The sequence below is a fragment of the Rattus norvegicus genome, chromosome 6, assembly GCF_036323735.1.
Source record: "Rattus norvegicus strain BN/NHsdMcwi chromosome 6, GRCr8, whole genome shotgun sequence".
Taxonomy (NCBI): Eukaryota; Metazoa; Chordata; class Mammalia; order Rodentia; family Muridae; genus Rattus; species Rattus norvegicus.
The window spans coordinates 7,306,153-7,328,524 of NC_086024.1; positions in this window are offsets into that span (position 1 = coordinate 7,306,153).

A 22,372-nucleotide genomic window follows, 5' to 3' on the forward strand; every position below is an offset into this window, starting at 1 on the left:
CTCACTTAGGATTATACTTTCTAGTTCATTAAATATGCCTATGAATTTCATGAAGTCATTGTTTTTGATAGCTCCATTGTGTAGACCTACCACATTTTTTAATCCATTCCTCTGTTGAAGGGCATCTGGGTTCTTTCCAGTTACTGGCTATTATAAATTAGGCTTCTATGAACATAGTGAGGCAAGTGTCTTTGTTGTATGTTGGAACATCTTTTGGGTTTATGCCGAGGAGACGTATAGCTGGGTCCTCAGGGAGTGGAATGTCCAGTTTTCTGAGGAACCTCCAGAATGATTTCCAGAGTGGTTTACCAGTTTGCAATCCCACCAAACATGGAGGAGTGTTCTTTTTTCTCCACATCCTCACCAGTATCTGTGGTCACTTGAGATTTTTTTTATCTTAACCACTTTGACTAGTGTGAATTGTAAACTCAGGGTTGTTTGATTTGCATTTCCTTGATGAATAAGGATGTTGAACATTTCTTTAGGTGCTTCTCGGCCATTTGATATTTCTCAGCTGATAATCTTTTGTTTTTTTCTGTACTCCATTTTTAATAGGGTTTTTTGGCTCACTGAAGTCTAATTTCTTGAGTTCTTTGCATATTTTGGATATTAGCCCTTATGAGATGTAGTATTGGTAAAGACATTTTCCCAGTCTTTTGGTTGCCTTCTTGTCCTAATGACAGTATACTTTGCCTTATAGAAGGTTTGCAGTATTTTGTGGTCCCATCTGTTGATTCTTGATCTTAGAGCATAGACCATTGATGTTTTACTCCGGAAATTTCCCACAGTGTCCATGTGTTCAAGATTCTTCTCCACGTTTTTTTCTATTAGTTTGAGTGTATCTGGTTTGATGAGGAGATACTTGACTCACTTGGATTTATACTTTGTACAGGGTGATAAAATGGATTGATTTGAATTCCGCCACATGCTGACTTCCAGTTGAATCAGTCCCATTTGTTGAAAATGCTATCTTTCTTCCACCAGATGGTTTTAGCTCCTTTGTCAAAGATCAAGTGACCACAGGTATTTGGGTTAATTTCTGGGTCTTCAATCCTGTTCCACTGATGTATCTGCACCAATATCATAGTGTTTTTATGACTATTGCTCCATATACTGGTTGAGATAAAGGATGGTGCTTTGCCTAGAAGTGTTTTTATTGTTGAGTATTGTTTTCACAATCCTGTGTTTTTTGTTATTCCAAGTGAATTTGCAAATTGATTTTTTTATCTCTATAAAGAATTGATTTGACATTTTGTTGGGGATTGAACTGAATCTGTAGATTGCTATTGGCAAAATGGCCATCTGTGCTATATTAATCCTGCTAATCCATGAGCATGGGAGACCTTTCCATCTTCTGATATCTTCTTCAATTTTTTTCTTCAGAGACTTGAAGTTCTTGTCATACAGATCTTTCACTTGCTTGGTTAAAGTCACAAGGAGGCATTTTATGTTGTTTGGGACTATTCTGAAAGGTGTCATTTCCCTAATTTCTTCCTCAGCCTCTTTATCCTTTGAGTAAAGGAAGGCTACTGATTTGTGGGAATTAACTTTATACCCAGACACATTGCTGATTTTGTTTATCAGGTTGAGGAGGTCACTGTTGGAAATTTTGGGATCACTTTAGAATACTATCCTATCTGCAAGAAGTGATTTTTTTTCATTTTTTTAAAATTTGGGTATTTATTTACATTTTGATTGTTATTCTCTTTCCCGATTTTAGGACCAACATCCCCCTCCCCTTCTATGTGGGTGTTCCCCTCCCCATCATTCCCCCATTACCGTCCTCCCCCAACCAATCATGTTCACTGGAGGTTCAGCCTTGGCAGGACAAAGGGCTTCCCCTTCCACTGATGCTCTTACTAGGCTATTCACTGCTACCTATGCAGTTGGAGCCCAGGGTCAATCCATGTATAGTCTTTGGGTAATGGCTTAGTCCCTGGAAGCTCTGGTTGGTTGGCACTGTTGTTCATATGGTGTCTCAAGCCTCTTCAAACTCTTTCAGTCCTGAAAATAGTGATATTTTAATCTCTCCCTTTACAATTCATTTCCCTCTGACCTGCTTTCATTGTCTAATTGCTCTGGCTAGGTCTTCAAGTACAATATTGAATAAATAGAGAGAGTGGGCAGCTTTGTCTAGTCCCTGATTTAGTTGGATTGCTTCCAGTTTCTCTCTATTTAGTTTGATATTAGCTACTGGTTTGCTGTATATTGCTTTTACTATGTTTAGATATGGGCCTTGAATTCCTGATCTTTCTAGGACTTTTTTCAGGAAGGGGTGTTGAGTATTGTCAAATACTTTCTCAGCATCTAATGAAAAGATCTTGTGGTTTTTACCTTTGAGTTTGTTTAAATAGTGGATTATGTTGATGCATTTCCGTATATTAAACCATCTCTTCATCCCTGGTTTGAAGTTAGCTTGACATGATGGATGATTGTTTTGATGTGTTCTTGGATTTGGTTTGCAAAAATTTGATTGAGTATTTTTGCGTCGATATTCATAAGGGAAATTGGTCTGAACTTCTCTTTCTTTGTTGTGTCTTGTGTGGTTTAGGTATAACAGTAATTATGGCTTCATAGAAGGAATTTGGTAGTGCTCCATTTGTTTCTATTTTGTGGACTAGTTTGGGCAGTATTGGTATGAGTCTTCTATGAAGTATGGTCTTTTATGACGGTAATAGAATTTTGCACTAAACCCATTTGGTCCTGGGCTCTTTTTGGTTGGACAACTTTTAGTAAATGCTTCTATTTCTTTAGGCATTTTGGGGTTATTTAGATGGTTTATTTGTTCCTGATTTAAGTTTGCTACCTGGTATCTGTCTAGAAAATTGTCCATTTCATTTCCTCCAAATTTTCCAGTTTTGATGAACATAGACTTTTGCAGTAGAATCTCATGATTTTTTGAATTGCCTCAGATTCTCTTGTTTACATTTCTGATTTTGTTAATTTGGATACACTCTCTGTGACTTCTGGTTAATCAGGCTAAGGGTTTAATCCATCTTGTTGATTTTCTCAAACAAACATCTCCTGGTTTTCTTGATTTTTTTGTATACTCCTTTTTCTTTCTACTTGGTTGATTTCACCCCTTAGTTTGATAATTTCTTGCATTCTACTCCTCTTAGGTGTATTTGTTTCTTTTTTGTTTTAGAGCATTTAGATGTGCTGTCAAGCTGCTGATGTTTGCTCTCTCCTGTTCCTTTTTTCAGGCACTCAGAGCTATGAGTTTCCCTCTTAGCATTGCTTTCATTGTGTCCCATAAGTTTGGGTATGTTGTGTCTTCATTTTTATTAAAATCTAAGAAGTCTTCTTTTTTTTCTTTATTTTTTCCTTGACCAAGTTTTATTGAGTAGAGCGTTGTTAAACTTCCATTTGTATTTGGGCTTTCTGTCCTTATTTTTATTATTAAAGATGAGCTTTAGTCTGTGGTGATCTGATAGGATGAATGGGATTAATTCTATCTTCCTGTATCTGTTGAGGCCTGTTTTGTGACAGATTGTATGGTCAGTTTGGGGAAAGGTACCATGAAGTGCTGAAAAGAAGGTATATATCCTTTTTGTATTGGCATGGAATTTTCAATAAATGTCTGTTAAATCCATTTGGTTCATAACTTTTGTTAGTTTCTCTATGTCTCTTTTTAATTTCTGTTTTCATGATCTGTCCATTGAAGAGAGTGGGGTATTGAAATCTCCTACTACTTTTGTGTTATGTGCAAGGTGTTATTTGAGCTTTATTAAGGTGATTTTATGAATGTAGGTGCCCTTGTACTTGAAGCACAGATATTTCGGATTGAGAGTTCATCTTGGTGGAATTTTTCCTTTGATGAATACTAAGTGTCTTTTCTTATCTTTTTTGAACATCAATTTTTTTCACTATTGTAATGGCTACTCCAGCTTGTTTCTTCAGACCTTTTGCTTGGAAAGTTGTTTTCCATTCTTTTACTCTGAGGTAGTGTCTGTCTTTGTCTCTGAGGTGTGCTCCCGGTATGCAGCAAAATGCTGGGTCTTCTTTACATGTCCAGTCTGTTAGCCTATGTCTTTTCATTGGGGAATTGAGTCTATGGATGTTGAGTGATATTAAGGAGTAGTGATTGTCACTTCCTGTTATTTTTGTTGTTATTTTGGTTTCATTGGAAGGAGAATATTTTCTTACTTTTTGGGTGCATGTTTTCTCCCCTTTTGTTAAAGTTTTTCATCTATTTTCCTTTGTGGGGCTGGATTTGTAGAAAGATATTGTGTAAATTTGGTTTTGTCATGAAATATTTTGTGTTCTCCATGTATGTTAATTGAGAGTTTTGCTGACTATAGTACCCTGAGCTAGCATAAATCTTCTCTTAGTATCTGTATGCTATCTGTCTAGGAACGGCTGGCTTTCATAATCTCTGGTGAGAAGTCTAGTGGAATTCTTATAGGTCTGTCTTTATATGTCACTTGACCATTTTCCCTTACAACTTTTAATGTTCTTTCTTTGTTTTGTGCATATGGTGTTTTGACTATTATGTGAGAGGAGGAACTTCTCTTCTAGTCTATTTTGAGTTCTCTGGGCTTCTTGTATATTTTTGGGCATCTCATGCTTTAGGTTAGGGAAGTTTTCTTCTATAAATAATTTTGTTGAATATATTTACTGACCCTTTAAGCTGTGAGTCTTTGCTTTCTTTTATTGCTATTTTCCCTATGTTTGATCTTCTCATTTTGTCCTGGATTTCCTGGTTGTTTTGGGATTGGAACTTTTTGTGTTTTACACTATCTTCAATGGCTGTTTTGATGTTTTCTATGGTATCTTCTGCTCCTAAGTTTCTCACTTCTATCTCTTATATTCTTGCAGTGATGCTTGCATCTATGACTTCTTCCTTAGGTTTTCTATCTCCAGGGTTGTCTCACTTTGTGCTTTCTTAATTGTTTCTATTTCCATTTTTAAATACTGGATGATTTTATTCAATTTGTAATTCCTTCGCCTGTTTTTTTTTTTCCTGTAATTCTTTCACCGATTTTTGTGTTTTCTCTTTAAGGCCTCCTACTTGTTACTTGTGTTGTCCTGTATTTCTTTAAGGGAGTTATTGATGTCCTTCTTAAAGTCCTCCATCATTATCATAAAATGTAATTTTAAATCTAAATCTCTCTTTTCTGGTGTGGTTGGATATTCAGTATTTCTTTGGTAAGAGACCTAGGCTCTGATGATGCCAAATAGTCTTGGTTTGTGTTTTTTAGGTTATTGCCCTTGCCTCTCACCATTGGCTTATCTCTGGTGTTAGCTTGTCTTGTTGTTTCAGATGGTGGGTTGACCTTCCTGTAGACCCTTGTGTCAGCAGTCTTGTAGAACTGTTTTTCCATTTTCTTTCAGCTATTTCTGGGAAAAGGTACTGAACTCTCAGTTATATAGGTCCTCCTGGTAGTCTTTCAGCTCTTGGCACTGGTGGAAATCAGAAGGACCCTACCCCTGACTGCTCTTAGGTCCCTGCACCGAGGGGGCACAGCTAACACTAGAGAATTCCATCTTGGCTCAGGATTGTGGGCAGAGGGTGGTCTCCTCTGATTTCTCAAGAGTGTCTGCACTTCAGAGGCACCATCTCTCTCTCCAATGGGATTTGGGTGCAGGGAGCTTTTGAGCAGTTCAGTTCAATTCCAGGCACAGGCCAGAACTGCATGTACATGGAGATGACTGTTCCTATATTCCTGTGTCCAGAGGCACTATGCAGTTTCCTCTTGAACCAGGGATGTGGGCATATTTGCGCAGAAGTGGCAGTCTGTCCTGTGTTCTCAGGATGGTCTGCACTTCTGAATGTTCAGCTCTCTTCCCCACAGCATTTGGGTGCAGGACCTTGGTATTTATTTTTGCATGCTGTTCTAGTTATGGTTATTATTTTTATCATGAAACACCATGACCAAAACCAACTTGGTGAAGGAAGAGTTACTTTTTCACTTACAATTCATCCTCTAAAACACTAGGATCAGTAAAGCAAGTAGGCTTGGATCCTGGAGGCAGATGCAGAAACAGTGGACAGAGTGCTGTTTACTTGTTTCCTCAGCATTATATCTAAAAGAATCCAGGACCAGGATCCCAGGACTGATCCTACCCACAATAACCTGGGCACATTACATTTTTTCTTAATTAATTTTTTTCTCTTTTGTTATTTTTAGCTTATGTTAAGCTGACATAAAACTATATAGCTGGGGTTTGGGGATTTAGCTCAGCGGTAGAGCGCTTGCCTAGCGAGCGCAAGGCCCTGGGTTCGGTCCCCAGCTCCGAAAAAAAAAAAAAAAAAAAAAAGGAAAACTATATAGCTGAATTGAACTTTTGTCAATATAACAGACAAATATATCACTGTAAAGTCACAACCTTTCCTTTCTTGTATATCACCAAGAAAATACATTAATATAATCATGATATAAATCAATTTACAAACTCAAAAAGTATCACAATCTTACACATTCAAACACTAAATTTTTAGTCTCTTAAAAACAATCCAAAGTCTCATTTAAAATAAAAAAATGGGCTTTTGTAAAACAAAACAAAAATAAGCTACTTTCTCCTTTTAAGAAGGAAAAATGGGGCACAATCTCAGTCTAAACAAGGAAAAATCAATTACAACTATATAAATAAATCAGAAAACCACATGTGATTCATTAATAATGTACTTTGTTCTTCCAAAGGTCTTGGGTCACTTCTCTATCTCTGCCTTCTATAACACAAACAGCTTGCCTTCTGGGCTCTGACTAAATTAACTATGGCAGTTCCTGGTAGTCATCTATGTTATGGTCATTTCTACTAATGCTGGAGTCCATGACTGCTATTGGAATGTACCTTTACCAATAACACCTCCTGGGCTGATTTAGGGACTATAGCCCTGTGACAGAGTATCAGTCCACACCTGTTCTCCATGACCCTTTCATGCAACCAAAACCTGTAGCACAGTCTGACTTTCACACTACAACCATAGGATAATAGGCAGCCCAATACTGGTTGTGTCTGAAAGAGTTTCTGTGTGCAGACCTTGAGACCACTAAAGATGATCCTGTTTTCTTGTTAGTACCAGCTGATTCTTTCATCCCAGGTGAAAAGCATCCATTTTCCCAGGAAAACAGAGGTTTCCAGACACCACAAATTCTTAAGCCTTGTATAGTTTCCTTTGGAAACATTATAAGCCAGGTTTTCATCATCTACACTGTGCTTGACATTCCTTTCCTCCAAGCTCCTACAGAACACTTCAATTTGCTCTCAACACTCAAAGGCTTTTGCAGGCAAAAGAAACATTGTTCTTCTCCAGCATTCCCTAAAACAACATGATCAGATCTGTCATGACAATATCCCACTCTCCTGTCACCAAGTATGTCCTAGTAAATATTACTACTGCTGTGATGAAACCACATGACAAAACAATCTTGATGAGTAGGAGAAGAGTTTTTTCACTCACTGTTTCCTATAACAGTTAATATACAAAGGGTAGTGAGATCAGAACCTAAGTAGGACACGAATATGGAGGTAGGAGCTAATTCAGCTTCCTTTGAGGAGTGTTGCCTACTTGCTTAATTAGCCTTTTTTTTTTAATAAATTTCAGGACCACTAAGTCAGGGCTAGGGCCATCAACAATGGTCAAGGCTCTCCTATGTCACACCACAAATTAAGAAAATATCTCATGCACTTCCCTGCAGGACAATAAATGGAGGCACTTAAAAAAAATAAGGTTCCCTTCTCTTAGGACTTTAGCTTACTTCAATTGTACATAATAATATCCAGTACAAATGACTTCTTCCATAAACCATGTAGATCTTTATAAAAGTCTCTAAGTATTGTTTAGAATAAAGAAGCCAGGCATCATGGACCGCATTTTTAAACTCAGAAGATAGGAGACAGAGCAGCTAGATCTCTGTAATATGAGATCAAACTATTCTACACAGTAAGTTTCAGGGCCAAACAGAGAGACTATATTCAGTTGGGGGTAGTGATATATAGAGTATAGATGTTTCTGGAGTCATTATTAGTTAAGTTCATTAGAATTATAAAATAATATAACCTGAAAATATCTTTGTTGATATTCTCTTTTTGTGTGTTATGGTTAGATTTAGTTATCCATTGGCAAAATATGTGCTATTTTGGGAAGAATTTATTTTTATCTTTATAAAATTGAGTATTTCTTATTTACATTTTGATTGATATTCCCCTTCCTGGTTTCCAGGCCAACATCCCCCTAACCCATCAAACTCCCCTTTTCTATGGGTGTTCCCCTCCCAAACCTCCCCCTATTATCACCATACCCCCAACAATCACATTCATTGGGGGTTCAGTCCTGGCAGGACCAAAGACTTCCCCTTCCACTGGTGCTCTTACTAGGCTATTCATTGTTACATATGAGGTTGGAGCCCAGGGTCAGTCCATGTATAGTCTTTGGGTAGTGGCTTAGTCCCTGGAAGCTCTGGTTGCTTGGCATTGTTGTTCATATGGGGTCTCAAGCCCCTTCAAGCTCTTCCAGTCCTTTCTCTGATTCCTTCAACCAGAGTCCCGTTCTCAGTTCAGTGGATTGCTGCTGGCATTTGCCTATGTATTTGCTGTATTTTGGGTGTGTCTCTCAGGAGAGATATACATCTGGTTCCTGTCGTCCTTTACTTCTTTGCTTCATCCATCTTATCTAGTTTGGTGGCTGTATATGTATTGGCCACATGTGGAGCAGGCTCTGAATGGGTGTTCAGTCTACCTCTGTTCTAAACATTGCCTCCCTATTCCCTGCCAAGGGTATTCTTTTTCCCCTTTTAAAGAAGGAGTGAAGCATTCGCATTTTGGTCATCCTTCTTGAGTTTCATGTGTTCTGTGCATCTAGAACATGCAGTTTTTTTTTTTATCACTATTGCTCTCTAATACTGCTTGAGTTCAGGAATAGTGATTCCCCCAGAAATCCTTTCATTGTTGAGGATAGTTTTAGCTATCCTGGGTTTTTTGTTATTCCAGATGAATTGTCAATTTGTTCTGCCTAACTCTTTGAAAAATTGGATTAGTATTTTGATGGGGATTGCATTGAATCTGTAGATCGCTTTTGGTAAAGTGGCCATTTTTCTTATATTAATCCTGCCAATCCATGAGCATGGGTGATCTTTCCATCTTCTGAGGTCTTCTTTAATTTCTTTCTTCAGAGGCTTGAATTTCTTGCCATCCAGATCTTCTACTTGCTTGGTAAAAGTCACACCAAGGTATTTTATATTATTTGAGACTATTGTGAAGGTTGTTGTTTCCCTAATTTCTTTCTGGGCTTGTTTCTCTTTTGTGTAGAGGAAGGCTACTGAGTTATTTGAGTTAATTTTATACCCAGCCACTTTGCTGAAGTTCTTTACCAGCTTTAGTAGTTCTCTGGTGGAACTTTTGGGATCACTTAAATATACTATCGTATTATCTGCAAATAGTGATATTTTGACTTCTTCTTTTCCAATCTGTATCCCATTGATCTTTTGTTTTCTGATTTCTCTGGCTACAACTTCAAGAACTATATTGAATAAGTAGGGAGAGAGTGACCAGCCTTGTGTAGTCCCTGATTTTAGTGGGATTGTTTCAAGTTTCTCTCCATTTAATTTAATGTTAGCGACTGGTTTGCTCTATATGGCTTTTACTATAGTTATGGGCCTGAATTCCTATTCTTTCCAGGACTTTTATCATAAAGGGGTGTTAAATTTTGTCAAATGCTTTCTCAACATCTAATGAAATGATCATGTGGTTTTGTTCTTTCAGTTTGTTTATATAATGGAACACGTTGATGAATTTCTTATATTAAACCATCCCTGCATGCCTGGGATGAAGCCTACTTGATCATGGTGGATATTGATATGCTCTTGGATTGGGTTTGCCATAATTTTATTGACTATTTTTGCATCGATATTCATATGGGAAATTGGTCTAAAGTTCTCTTTCTTTGTTGGGTCTTTGTGTGGTTTAGGTATAAGAGTAATTGTTTAGGTAGAAGAGTAATTGTGTCTTCATAGAAGGAATTTGGAAGAATTTTAATGAAGGATTTAATGCATTCGACTGGTGATTGTCCACAACAATGAAAATGGTTTTTTGCCTTCCAAAGCTGTGGAGAGTCAATAATTCTTCAGCCAGTGATGGGCCTTTATTACTATCGCCCTCATCCATTTTAGAATTTTGATTGGTTTGTTTTAATAAGGTTTTGTGAATGCAGCTATTTATGGTTCATGCTGTAGTGCTTTAAAAATCTTGATTCTTGAAACATTGTCTCTTCTCTTTGAAGAGATATGATCTACATTAATGTAAAAGAAATAGAGGTTTGTTATATAAGACATAATTTCAATTGCTACAATATTGAAGACATCACTGGGATGTTTACAATAACGTGTATTTTGACAGAAAAAAATGAAAGACATAGAGAGTCTGACAAAGAACATACATGCAAACACATGCACACATTTATACACCTAGAAATACACACACACACGCACACACACACACACACACACACACACACACACACACACATTGTGGAACTGTAGAATCTTAGCTGGTATAGCTCTAGGTGTTTGAGGAAAGATAGACTATATGCAATATCACAGATGCTATAAATCAGAGACATTTGTAGTGTGAACTTCTAGGCTTCTTTGTTTGTTTGATAAATTTGTTTGTGTTGTCATAGGGTAAGTATATATAATCACTGTTACAGGAGCAGGCATCAGATACTCTGAATTTTAAGTTTTAGGTGATTCTTAGCCACAACATATGGTTACTGAGAACTAAACTAGGTCTCCTGGAAAAACAAAAAGTGCTCTTACTTATTGATTCATTTTTCAAGCACTACCCTTCAGTCCTTTTACCAAGTGCAATATGTCCAATTGCTAACTATATATCAAACTAGAAACAAACTCAGATATATGACTTGGAAATATCTACTTGTTTTGCACATATAGTAATTATGATTGGTCATTCATAAAAAGCATACATTATAGGAGAGGAGACATGGAAAATTTATGCTCCTTCATACTGTGTTTTTCATGGCTGTCAATTTAGTTTGCAAGGACTCAACTACAGTTCTCACTTGAGCACCTATAGTACCTAATTGAAAACCTAGCTCTAATTTTGAAGACAAATATTCTACCCTCAAACAGATTTGAAAAGTTCATTCTTAGAAGAATGTTTAATTCATACTTGTCAAGAATAAAGAAAATACAGTGACATCAAAGTCTAATGTAGGTGAAAGATTCTGCTTCTAAATTATAGTGGCATTCAGGTTGATTTGATGTATGATTGAGAATAATGTGTAGAAAAGTATTTCTAGACCCTATTATGCTTAGTGGTTTCACTTTCTTTGTAATATTGCCTGTGATTTTTTTGATTATCTTGGCATTTAATGTATGAACATTATCTTATTCCTGAATAGAAGTTTGCAAAGAGTATCATGGTACCTGACTTGCTCACCACCATATGGAGATGTAATACTACCTCTAATTCCTAAGTGGTGCTCTCAGTCTCTGAATGTCTGTATTGTATTCATTATTTTCTGAGAACTCACTTTATCTTATTTAACAGAAAACTCACATTTTAGTGGAGGTAATGTAGTCACCTGTAGGCTTAGATTTTTCAAAACCATTTTTATTTATGGCTCTTTAATTCTTTAAAATCCCATCTATCAGAGGGAAATAGAAAAATTTATAGGAAATGGGGATTATGAACCTGTATAGAAGTAGTTCTGTGGAGTGATTCCAATCTTTTTTTTTTGTCAATATTTCAGTCCACTAGCAAAACACTGAACGTTAAAGCGTAGCACCAGTTAACAGTGGTGGCAAAAGCTATGGCACTGGAACAGATAGTTTCAGCAAATAGTGTCCCAGGCAGAACACAGAAGCCAGAGGCAAACTGGGAGACAGGGGCTACAAGCAAAGAGGCAAGATAATGAATATTAGAGGGAAAATCCTACTGATCATTAGTTAGAGAGTTCTTTTCTTTAAATTGCCAGTTAAGTGGCCATATAGAGATATTGCTTGCTGGGTAGTGTAATTAGACCTAGAAAATGGCCCACTAAGTAGGGATAAGGTGGCAAAGTCCAACCCATTGGGTGCAGAAGATATTAAAAATGTTCAAACCAGCATCCTGAGAACAAAATTCAACAGCTAGTGTAAATGTGCACCTAGTTTAGACATACTGGGGAGTCACATGGACAATAGAGGGTTGATGACTCATGGAAAAAAATGTGGCCTTCCTAAGCTCAGGAGTTTGTTCAAAGGCTGAAATAGCCAAAGGGAGCAGTCATAAAAACTGCTTTAGAGAAAGGGGCCACCCAAGAGTTAGAGGTCCTAGAATGAGGGCCAGTGAAAAGACCAGTCATAAAAACTAAATATCTACATCTTCAAGGGCAGCACAGTGGTGCCTCCAAGTTCAAGAACTCTCCCTTGGGACATTTACCCTAACCAGTGAGGGAGGGAGCCTAACAGTTCTTCGAAGTTGTGGGGTGGGGTAGTATAGCAAGTGATGGCTCTTCCCATGGCAGTAGATGTGAATGTTAAAGTTTTCTATACCAGAGTTTTGACAACAAATGTTAGGTTTTATAAAAGATAAGGATAGAAGGAATCAATTTTGTGGAGGTACAGTAAGGTGTGGGAGAATGGGTTCCTCTGTGGGATCAGGATGTGGAATCTCTTCCCCCTGAGGAAGCAGCCTTAATATACGGTATAATATAGAGTAGATTTTATTTTGGGCACGTGGAGGGGAGTTTAGGGAATAGGAACAGAGAAAGGAACAGAGAAAAAGTGGAGGAGTAAAGCTTTGCCAGCCATGAGCATATGGAGAGAAACAGGAAAAGGGAGTGAAGAGAGAGAGGGGAAGCAGGAACAAGGAGACAGAGCAAGAGTAAGAGAGAAAGAAAGAGAGGAGGAACTCACTGCTCCCAAACCCCTTGGGAGAGAGAGCTCACTGCCCGGACAAGTGGGCACTACTGAGACTGCAGAGCTGGAGAGACCACCAACACTGCCCACCCCTGCCCACATCCCTGTTCCAAGAGGAAACTGTTAAGGGCCTCTGGGAACCAGAATATAGGGGCACTCGAGCTGCAGGTCCTCTGTACTCCAGACACTACCCAGACCTGAAGGGACCTAGACAACAGTTCTCTGCACCCAAATACATTAGGAGGGAGAGCTAAACCTTCAAAGGGGCAGACATGCCTGGGAAGCCAGAAGAGACTACACTCTGCCCACATTTCTGACTCCAGAGCAAAACACCTAACTCAAACTGAGACGCCAGTGCACCAGGGCTCAGGGAAAAGGCCGCACAGTCCCTCCTGGTTGCCGCCCTCACGGAGAGCTCAAAAGCAACCCCCATGAGCAACTTGAGCCACAGTACCACAGATAAGACCAACTTTTCTGCTCCAAGCAACCTGCCTGGTGGACTCAGGACACAGGCCCAAAGGAACAGCTGAAGACCAGTAGACAGGAAAGATGACATGCCCAAAAGCAGAACACTCTGTTCCCATGAGTGGCTGAAAGAAAACAGGAAAACAGGTCTACAGCACTCCTGACACACAAGCCTAAAAGGACAGTCTAGCCACTGTCAGAAATAGAAGAACAAGGTAATACCAGAGACAACCTGATGGCAAGAGGCAAGAGCAGGAACCCAACCAACAGAAAGCAAGAATACATGGCATCATTGGAGCACAATTCTCCCACCAAAGCAAACACTGAATATCCAAACACACCAAAAAAGCAAGATCTATATTTAAAATGACATTTGATCATAATGCTGGAGTACTTCAAGAAAGACATGAAGAACTCCCTTAGAGAAACAGAGGAAAACATAAATAAACAAGTAGAAACCTATAGAAAGGAATCACAAAAATCCCTGAAAGAATTCCAGGAAAACACAATCAAACAGGTGAAGGAATTAAAAATGGAAATAGAAGCAATAAAGAAAGCACAAAGAGAAACAAGCCTGGATATAGAAAATCAAAATAAGAGACAAGGAGACACAGATACAAGCATTTCCAACAGAATACAAGAGACAGAATAGAGAAACTCAGGAGCAGAAGATTCCATAGAAATCATCAACACAATGGTCAAAAATAATGTAAAATGGAAAAAGCTACTGGTCCAAAACATACAGGAAATCCAGGAATCAATGAGAAGATCAAACCTAAGGATAATAGGTATAGAAGAGAGTGAAGACTCCCAGCTCAAAGGACCAGTAAATATCTTCAACAAAATCATAGAAGAAAACTTCCCTAACCAAAAGAAAGAGATGACCATAAGCATACAAGAAGCCTACAGAACTCCAAATAGATGGGACCAGAAAAGGAAATCCTCCTGTCACATAATAGTCAAAACACCAAATGCACAAAACAAAGAAAGAATACTAAAAGCAGTAAGGGAAAAAGGACAAGTAACCTATAAAGGCAGACCTATCAGAAAAAAACCCTAGACTTCTTACCAGAGACTATGAAAGCCAGAAGATCCTGGACAACTGTCATACAGACCCTAAGAGAACACAAATGCCAGTCCAGGTTACTGTATCCTGCAAAACTCTCAATTAACATAGATGGAGAAACCAAGATATTTCATGACAAAACCAAATTTACACAATATCTTTTTACAAATCCAGTGCTACAAAGGATAGTAAATGGTAAAGCCCAACATAAGGAGGCAAGCTACACCCTAGAAAAAGCAAGAAATTAATCATCTTGGCAACAAAACCAAGAGAAGTAAGCATACAAACATAATCTCACATCCAAATATGAATATAACAGGAAGCAATACTCACTATTCCTTCATATCTCTCAACATCAGTGGTCTCAACTCCCCAATAAAAAGACATAGATTAGCAAACTGGATAAGAAATGAGGACCCGGCATTCTCCTGTCCATAGGAAGCACATCTCAGAGACAAAGACAGACACTACCTCAGAGTGAAAGGCTGGAAAACAACTTTCCAAGCAAATGGTCAGAAGAAGCAAGCTGGAGTAGCCATTCTAATATCAAATAAAATCAATTTTCAACTAAAAGTCATCAAAAAAGATAAGGAAGGACACTTCATATTCATCAAAGGAAAAATCCACCAAGATGAACTCTCAATCCTAAATATCTATGCCCCAAATACAAGGGCATCTACATATGTAAAAGAAACCTTACTAAAGCTCAAAACACACATTGCACCTCACAGATACAGAAATATAGAACTAATCCCATGCGTCCTATCAGACCATCACGGGCTAAAGCTGGTCTTCAATTACATTAAGGGAAGAATGCCCACATATACATGGAAGTTGAACAATACTTTTCTCAATGATAACCTGATCAAGGAAGAAAGAAAAAGAAATTAAAGACTTCTAAGAATTTAATGAAAATGAAGGTACAGAATACCCAAACTTATGGGACACAATGAAAGCTGTGCTAAGAGGAAAACTCATAGATCTGAGTGCTTATAGAAAGCAACATGAGAGAGCATATATCAGTAACTTGAGAACACACCTAAAAGCTCTAGAAAAAAAGGAAGCAAATAAACCCAGGAAGAGTAGAAGGCAGCAAATAATCAAACTCAGCGCTGAAATCAACCAAGTAGAAACAAAAAGGACCATACAAAGAATCAACAGTACCAAAAGTTGTTTTTTTGGAAAATCAACAGGATAGATAAAACCTTAGCTAGAATAAGGAGAGCACACAGAGAGTGTCCAAATTAACAAAATCAGAAATGAAAAGGGAGACATAACTACACAATTAGAGGAAATTCAAAAAATCATCAGATCCTACTACAAAAGCCTATATTCAACAAATCTTGGATATCTGCAGGAAATCAGAAATTTCCTAGACAGATAGTTGGTATTGAATTTAAATCAGGAACAGATAAAACATTTAAACAACCCCATAACTCCTAACGAAATAGAAGCAGTCATTAAAGGTCTCCCAACCAAAAAGAGACCAGGTTCAGATGGGTTCAGTGCAGAATTTTATCAGACCTTCATAGACCACCTCATACAAATACTATCCAAACTATTCCACAAAATTGAAACAGACTGAGTGCTACCAAATTCCTTGTGTGAAGCCACAATTACTCTTATACCTAAACCACACAAAGACTCAACAAAGAAAGAGAAGTTCAGACCAATTTCCTATCTGAATATCGATGCAAAAATACTCAAAAAAATTCTGGCAAACCGAATCCAAGTGCACATCAAAATAATCATCCACCATGATCAAGTAGGCTTCATCCCTGGATTGCAGGGATGGTTTAATATAAGGAAAACCATCAATTTAATCCATTATATAAACAAACTGAAAGAACAAAACCACATGATCATTTCATTAGGTGCTGAGAAAGCATTTGACAAAATTCAACACCCCTTCATGATAAAAGTCCTGGAAAGAATAGGAATTCAAGGCCCATACCTAAACAGAGTAAAAGCCATGTACATCAAACCAGTCCCTAACATTAAACTAAATGGAGAGAAACGTGAAGCAATCCCACTAAAATCAGGGACTAGACAAGGCTGCCCACTGTCTCCCTATTCATTCAATATAGTTGTTGAAGTTCTAGCCAGAGCAATCAGACAAGAAAAGGAGATTCAAGGGGTACAGATTGGAAAAGAAGTCAAAATATCACTATTTGCAGATGATATGATAGTATATTTAAGTGATCCCAAAAGTTCCACCAGAGAACTACTATTCCTTATATACACCTTTAGCAAGGTGGCTGGGTATAAAATTACCTCAAGTAAATCAGTAGCCTTCCTCTACACAAAAGAGAAACAAGTCAAGAAAGAAATTAGGGAAATAACACCCTTCATAATAGTCCCAAATAATATAAAATACCTCGGTGTGACTTTTACTAAACAAGTAAAAGATCTGTATGGTAAGAAGTTCAAGCCTCTGAAGAAAAAAAAATGAAGAAGACCTCAGAAGTTCAAAAGATCTCTCATGCTCATGGATTGGCAGGTTTAATATAGCAAAAAGTGCTATTATACCAAAAGCTATCTACAGATTCAATGCAATCCCCATCAAAATACCAATCCAATCCTTCAAAAATTTAGACAGAACAATTTGCCAATTCATCTGGAATAACAAAAAACCCAGGATAGCTAAAACTATCCTCAACAATAATAGGACTTCTGGAGGAATCTCTATCCCTGAACTCAAGCAGATTACAGAGCAATAGTGATAAAACCTGCATGGTATTTGTACAGAGACAGACAGATAGGCCAGTGGAATATAATTGAAGACCCAGAAATGAACCCACACACCTATGGGCATTTGATTTTTGACAAAGGACCCAAAACCATCCAATGGAAAAAAGATAGCATTTTCAGCAAATGGTGCTGGTTCAATTGGTGGTCAGCATGTAGAAGAATGCAGAACAATCCATGCTTATCACCCTGTACAAACCTTAAGTCCAAGTGGATCAAGGACCTCCACATCAAACCAGATACACTCAAACTAATAGAAGAAAAAGTGGGGAAGCATCTCAAACATATAGGTACTGGAGAAAATTTCTTGAACAAACACCAATGACTTATGCACAAAGATCAAGAATCGACACATGGAATATCATAAAACTACATAGTTTCTGTAGGGCAAAGGACACTGTTGTTAGGACAAAACAACAACCAAGAGATTGGGAAAAGATCTTTACCAATCCTACAACAGAATGGGCATATACCGAAAATATTCAAAGAACTCAAGAAGTTAGACCACAGGGAGACAAATAACCCTATTAAAAAATGGAGTTCAGAGCTAAACAAAGAATTCACAGCTGAGGAATGCCGAATGGCTGAGAAACACCTAAAGAAATGTTCAACATCTTTAGTCATAAGGGAAATGCAAATCAAAACAACCCTGAGATTTCACCTCAAACCAGTGAGAATGGCTGAGATCAAAAACTCAGGTGACAGCAAATGCTGGCCAAGACGTGGAGAAAGAGGTACACTCCTCCATTTTTGGTGGGATTGCAGACTGGTACAACCATTCTGGAAATCAGTTTGGAGGTTCCTCAGAAAATTGGACATTGAAGTACCTGAGGACCCAGGTATACCTTTTTTGGCCATATACCCAAAAGATGTCCCAACATACAACGAAGATACATGCTTCACTATGTGCCACACCCACTCCAGTAGAGTCTGTGTGACACGAACCTCTTATGCTTCGTTTCTATCCGGAACAGAGGCATGTGCCTAGAGTGGCTTGGCCTCCTGGAGGTCCCTGACAGTCTCCCTACAAATAGATGATGACTAGGGTCTATGCTTGCAGTGGAGGTGCCTTCTGTGTTTTAGCCTTGGTGATTTTAACAACTTTAAGCCTGTCAACAATATCTGAATTTAAGAATATAGCAGTGTTGGAAGATGGTCATGTACCTTTAAATGTGTCAGGAACTGAAAGTTTAGAGACAGAAACATCTCACACCATCATGATCCGAAAAAACTCAATGGCCGCGATGATATCAAATACTGTATCCATTAGCTTCCAGTAAATAGGAGAGAAATTAATTACAGTTACTAACAACATGATTGTTCCAGAAAAGCCTTTCACCCTTTTGGAAAAGTTTTGTTTAACATGATTTAAAATAGTAATGATTCTTTTAGAAAGATCATAGACAAGTTCCAACAAGTTGAACAAAATTGTCAAAAGTTAACTATGGTTACAAAAGTTTCCTTACTAATCTGATGGGCCATAAATATAGAGTTTAAACTTTATTAAAACAAAGGTAAATGATGAATTCATACCTGGTGCCCACAAATCTGGCAGTATAACTGCAGTTTTTTTTAAACTATTGTCTGCAGCTGAGAATTGTTTCTTAGAATGTACATTCTGCTTTACTCCTTGATAGGGACATTGGTTGAATAATGAATAAAAGCTGGATGACTGCCAATTATGATGAACCTGTTCTAACTGCTTAAATCTATGCCAAGAAGTAAAGCTTTTTGCAGCAGCACACACCTCGAGTTTGTGTCTGTCTGTCACGCCGAATCCGTTCCCTACCTGAAATCCAAGCCTTGGTCCCTGTGCTGACACACTTCCCTGGGTGGTCTGTGGCAACTATGTTCATAGCAGCCTTATTTACAATAGCCAGAAGCTGGAAAGAACCCAGATGCCTTCAACAGAGGAATGGATACAGAAAATGTGGTACATCTACACAATGGAATATTACTCAGCTATCAAAAACAATGAAATCCACAGGCAAATGGATGGAACTGGAAAATATCATCCTGAGTGAGGTAACCCAATCACAGAAAAACACACATGGTATGCACTCATTGATAAGTGGATATTAGCCCAAATGCTCAAATTACCCTAGATGCATAGAACACAGGAACCTAAGAAGGATGACCAAAATGTAAATGCTTCACTCCTTCTTTAAAAAGGTGAACAAGAATACCCTTGGGAGGGAATAGGGAGGCAAATTTTAGAACAGAGGCAGAAGGAACACCCATTCAGAGCCTGCCCCAAATGTGGCCCATACATATAGAGCCAACCAATTAGATAAGATCGATGAAGCAAAGAAGTGGAGGCTGACAGGAACCAGATGTAGATCTCTCCTGAGAGACAGGGCCAGAATACAGCAAATACATAGGTAAATGCCAGCAGTAAACCTCTGACCTGAGAGCGGGACCCCCGTTGAAGGAATCAGAAAAAGGAATGGAAGAGCTTGAAGGGGCTTGAGACCCCATATGAACAACAATGCCAACCAACCAGAGCTTCCAGGGACTAAGCCACTACCGAAAGACTATACTTGGACTGACCCTGGACTCCAACCTTATAGGTATCAATGAATGGCCTAGTAAGAGCACCAGTGGAAGGGGAGCCCTTGGTCCTGGGAAGACTGAACCCCCAGTGAATGTGATTGTTGTGGGGAGGGTAGTAATGGGGTGTGGATGGGGAGGGGAAGCCCATATAGAAGGGAGGGGTAGGGCTTAGGGGGATGTTGGCCTGGAAACTGGGAAAGGGAATAAAAATCGAAATGTAAATAAAAAATACTCAAGTTAAAAAAGATGGGAAAAAAAAAGAAAGAAAGAGAGGAGGGAGAAAGCATCCCCCTTATAATGAATCAGAAACACCGGTCAGTTGCCAAGTAACTGTGTGGCATAGCCTAGATTAAATGCCATCAACTACTATGCTCTAATATCTAACACACTTTTAGCAGGAATTCGAGAGACTTCCAGTGTACCTGCCTCTACCAGAGAACTCTCAACACTGTTTCTAGGAGAGTAAAGGTGAGATTTCCATTTCATTTAGTTAAATATCACATTGTCAAAAATGTTTGTAAATTAATAGTTTTAAAGCAGAAATGTTCATAACCCTAGGTTGCTTAGTAAATAAACAATTGCATAACATTACAAAATAAGACCATTTTATGATAAATATAACAGAAGTATCACATTTTAAGTAAGTATATTACCTACTTCTAATATTAGTAGTATATAAAGCAGATTTATATAAACATTTTGGAACCTTAGAGTTCTTTATATCATTCTTGCTATTTATGTACACGTTGTATAAGACTAGCTGGAAAACTACAACAGAAGCATATTTCTAGTAAATTAGATAAAATTCTGATTTAATCTATTTAAATACATTAAGAACAAATAAGACTTGACCATTTTATTATTGATTACACTCTTCTCTCTCTTGAAAAATCATATTTTTCCAGTGTAGGTGTTCCAGTGCTGATAAAGTGAAGGCTTTTCTTAATGCTTTAGTGGACTGAATTATTTTCTTCAACTTTGCATTCAGCACAATAGAAATAGTTGTGTGTATAAATTATATTTTGCATGTAACTTCCTAAGTAAAATTATGAAAACATACCAAACCTACATGACTGTCTAATGCATATTCATTTCCTGATATACTTAAATATCTGCTGAGGAATGGTATTGAAAGGGATAAAAGAGTTTGACTCCATGAGTAGTATCTTATTGGTAATTAAGAAGTAAACCTAAATATGTGTTTCCAAGAACTGGATAAGCCCAGGCAAGTCAGTTAAAACCCCAGGCTTCAGGCAGCTAGTCAGAAACTTGAAGGTTCTCAGCTACCCAGTCTGAACCATGACAGTGAATCAACAAAGTTTCCATACCTCCCCAGTAACAAGTTCAAACCTCCACCACTGGATAATGGAATGTTCCGGAGTACCTACCATTGCAATTCCTCTGTAATAATTTCTAGCTCCTATGCTCTGGTAATGAAATGCTTTTTTGCAATGTAGTAAAATAGATGTATTCTACCCTGTAATCCCATAATGTGCTTTAAATCTTCCCTGTGAGTTCATTTGGTTGTTTTTCCCTCTATCTTGGTACAGGAGAGACTCCAGCATGCTCAAATTTGTTATGATAAAACACACTTGCATTTACATACTGTTTGAGCATGAGGTCTCATTCTCTGGTAAATCATGGACCCTCACAATATAAGAGAGCAACAGAACTGTTAATGCTGAGAATTTTACTCATATTCCAGTTTTGTTGTGATTGTTGTAGCTTTTCATGTTGTGACATCATTCATAAATTCCAGGTACATTGCTTACGTTTGCTGTGAATTTTTCTTTGAATATATCTTTGAACTGCACTGTCAGGCAAGTGGACTTTTCCACCAGACTGTTAAGGTTAAGCGGGCCCAAACCCTAGGGAAACTCAGTATTGAGAAAGACAGGCATGGGAACAGCTCCTTGCCAAGCTTTACTTGTTTACTTTATGTGTTTAGGAACACATAACCTTGACACCCCAAGTGAGCAATGACATTACATCACCTAGGGACAATGCCAGAAATTCTTTCCCATACAAATAGAGCAGCACTGATATCACAGACTAAGTCAATGGAGGAGCATTTACCACTGGAACCCACCCTATTCCCATAATGTTTATAAAGTCCCTGTCCATGTGAAATAAACTGTATGAAATAATTTCACCAAAAATTATCTGACTGTGGATGTTTTACTGAGCTGCAATGCTCTGGTGAAGAGTTTTCTCTCCTGAAGCATTCTTTGCTGAACTTGCTCAGCAGGCCAGACTCATGCTCTCCCATCATTTCAGTACAAGGTTTTCTTACAGCTCTGGCTTCCTGCAGCAGCTGCTCATCACCTTGCCTAGCACCTCCAGCTGTGATCGAAAGTTGCTTGTTACTGCTCACTGCATCCCACCACCACTACTGCACTGGCCTTGGCATTGCTTAGGTAGCAAGAGAGACCTTGTCTCTTTTTCCTACACTGGCTCCTTTCAGAAAGCTGTAACATTTTGGCAGTTCCAGCCAGGCCAGAACCCTGAGGAACCACTTGTTCCTGTCAGACCATTCAAGATTCCTTGAAATTTATTTCTGGAGACAACACCTGGAGACCCATATCATGGACTGCATTCTGCCTTCTCCTGAGCTGCTGCAGCAATCCCAGCAAGGCAGATAGGGAGCCTGACACTACACCACAGGGATTAAGAAAAT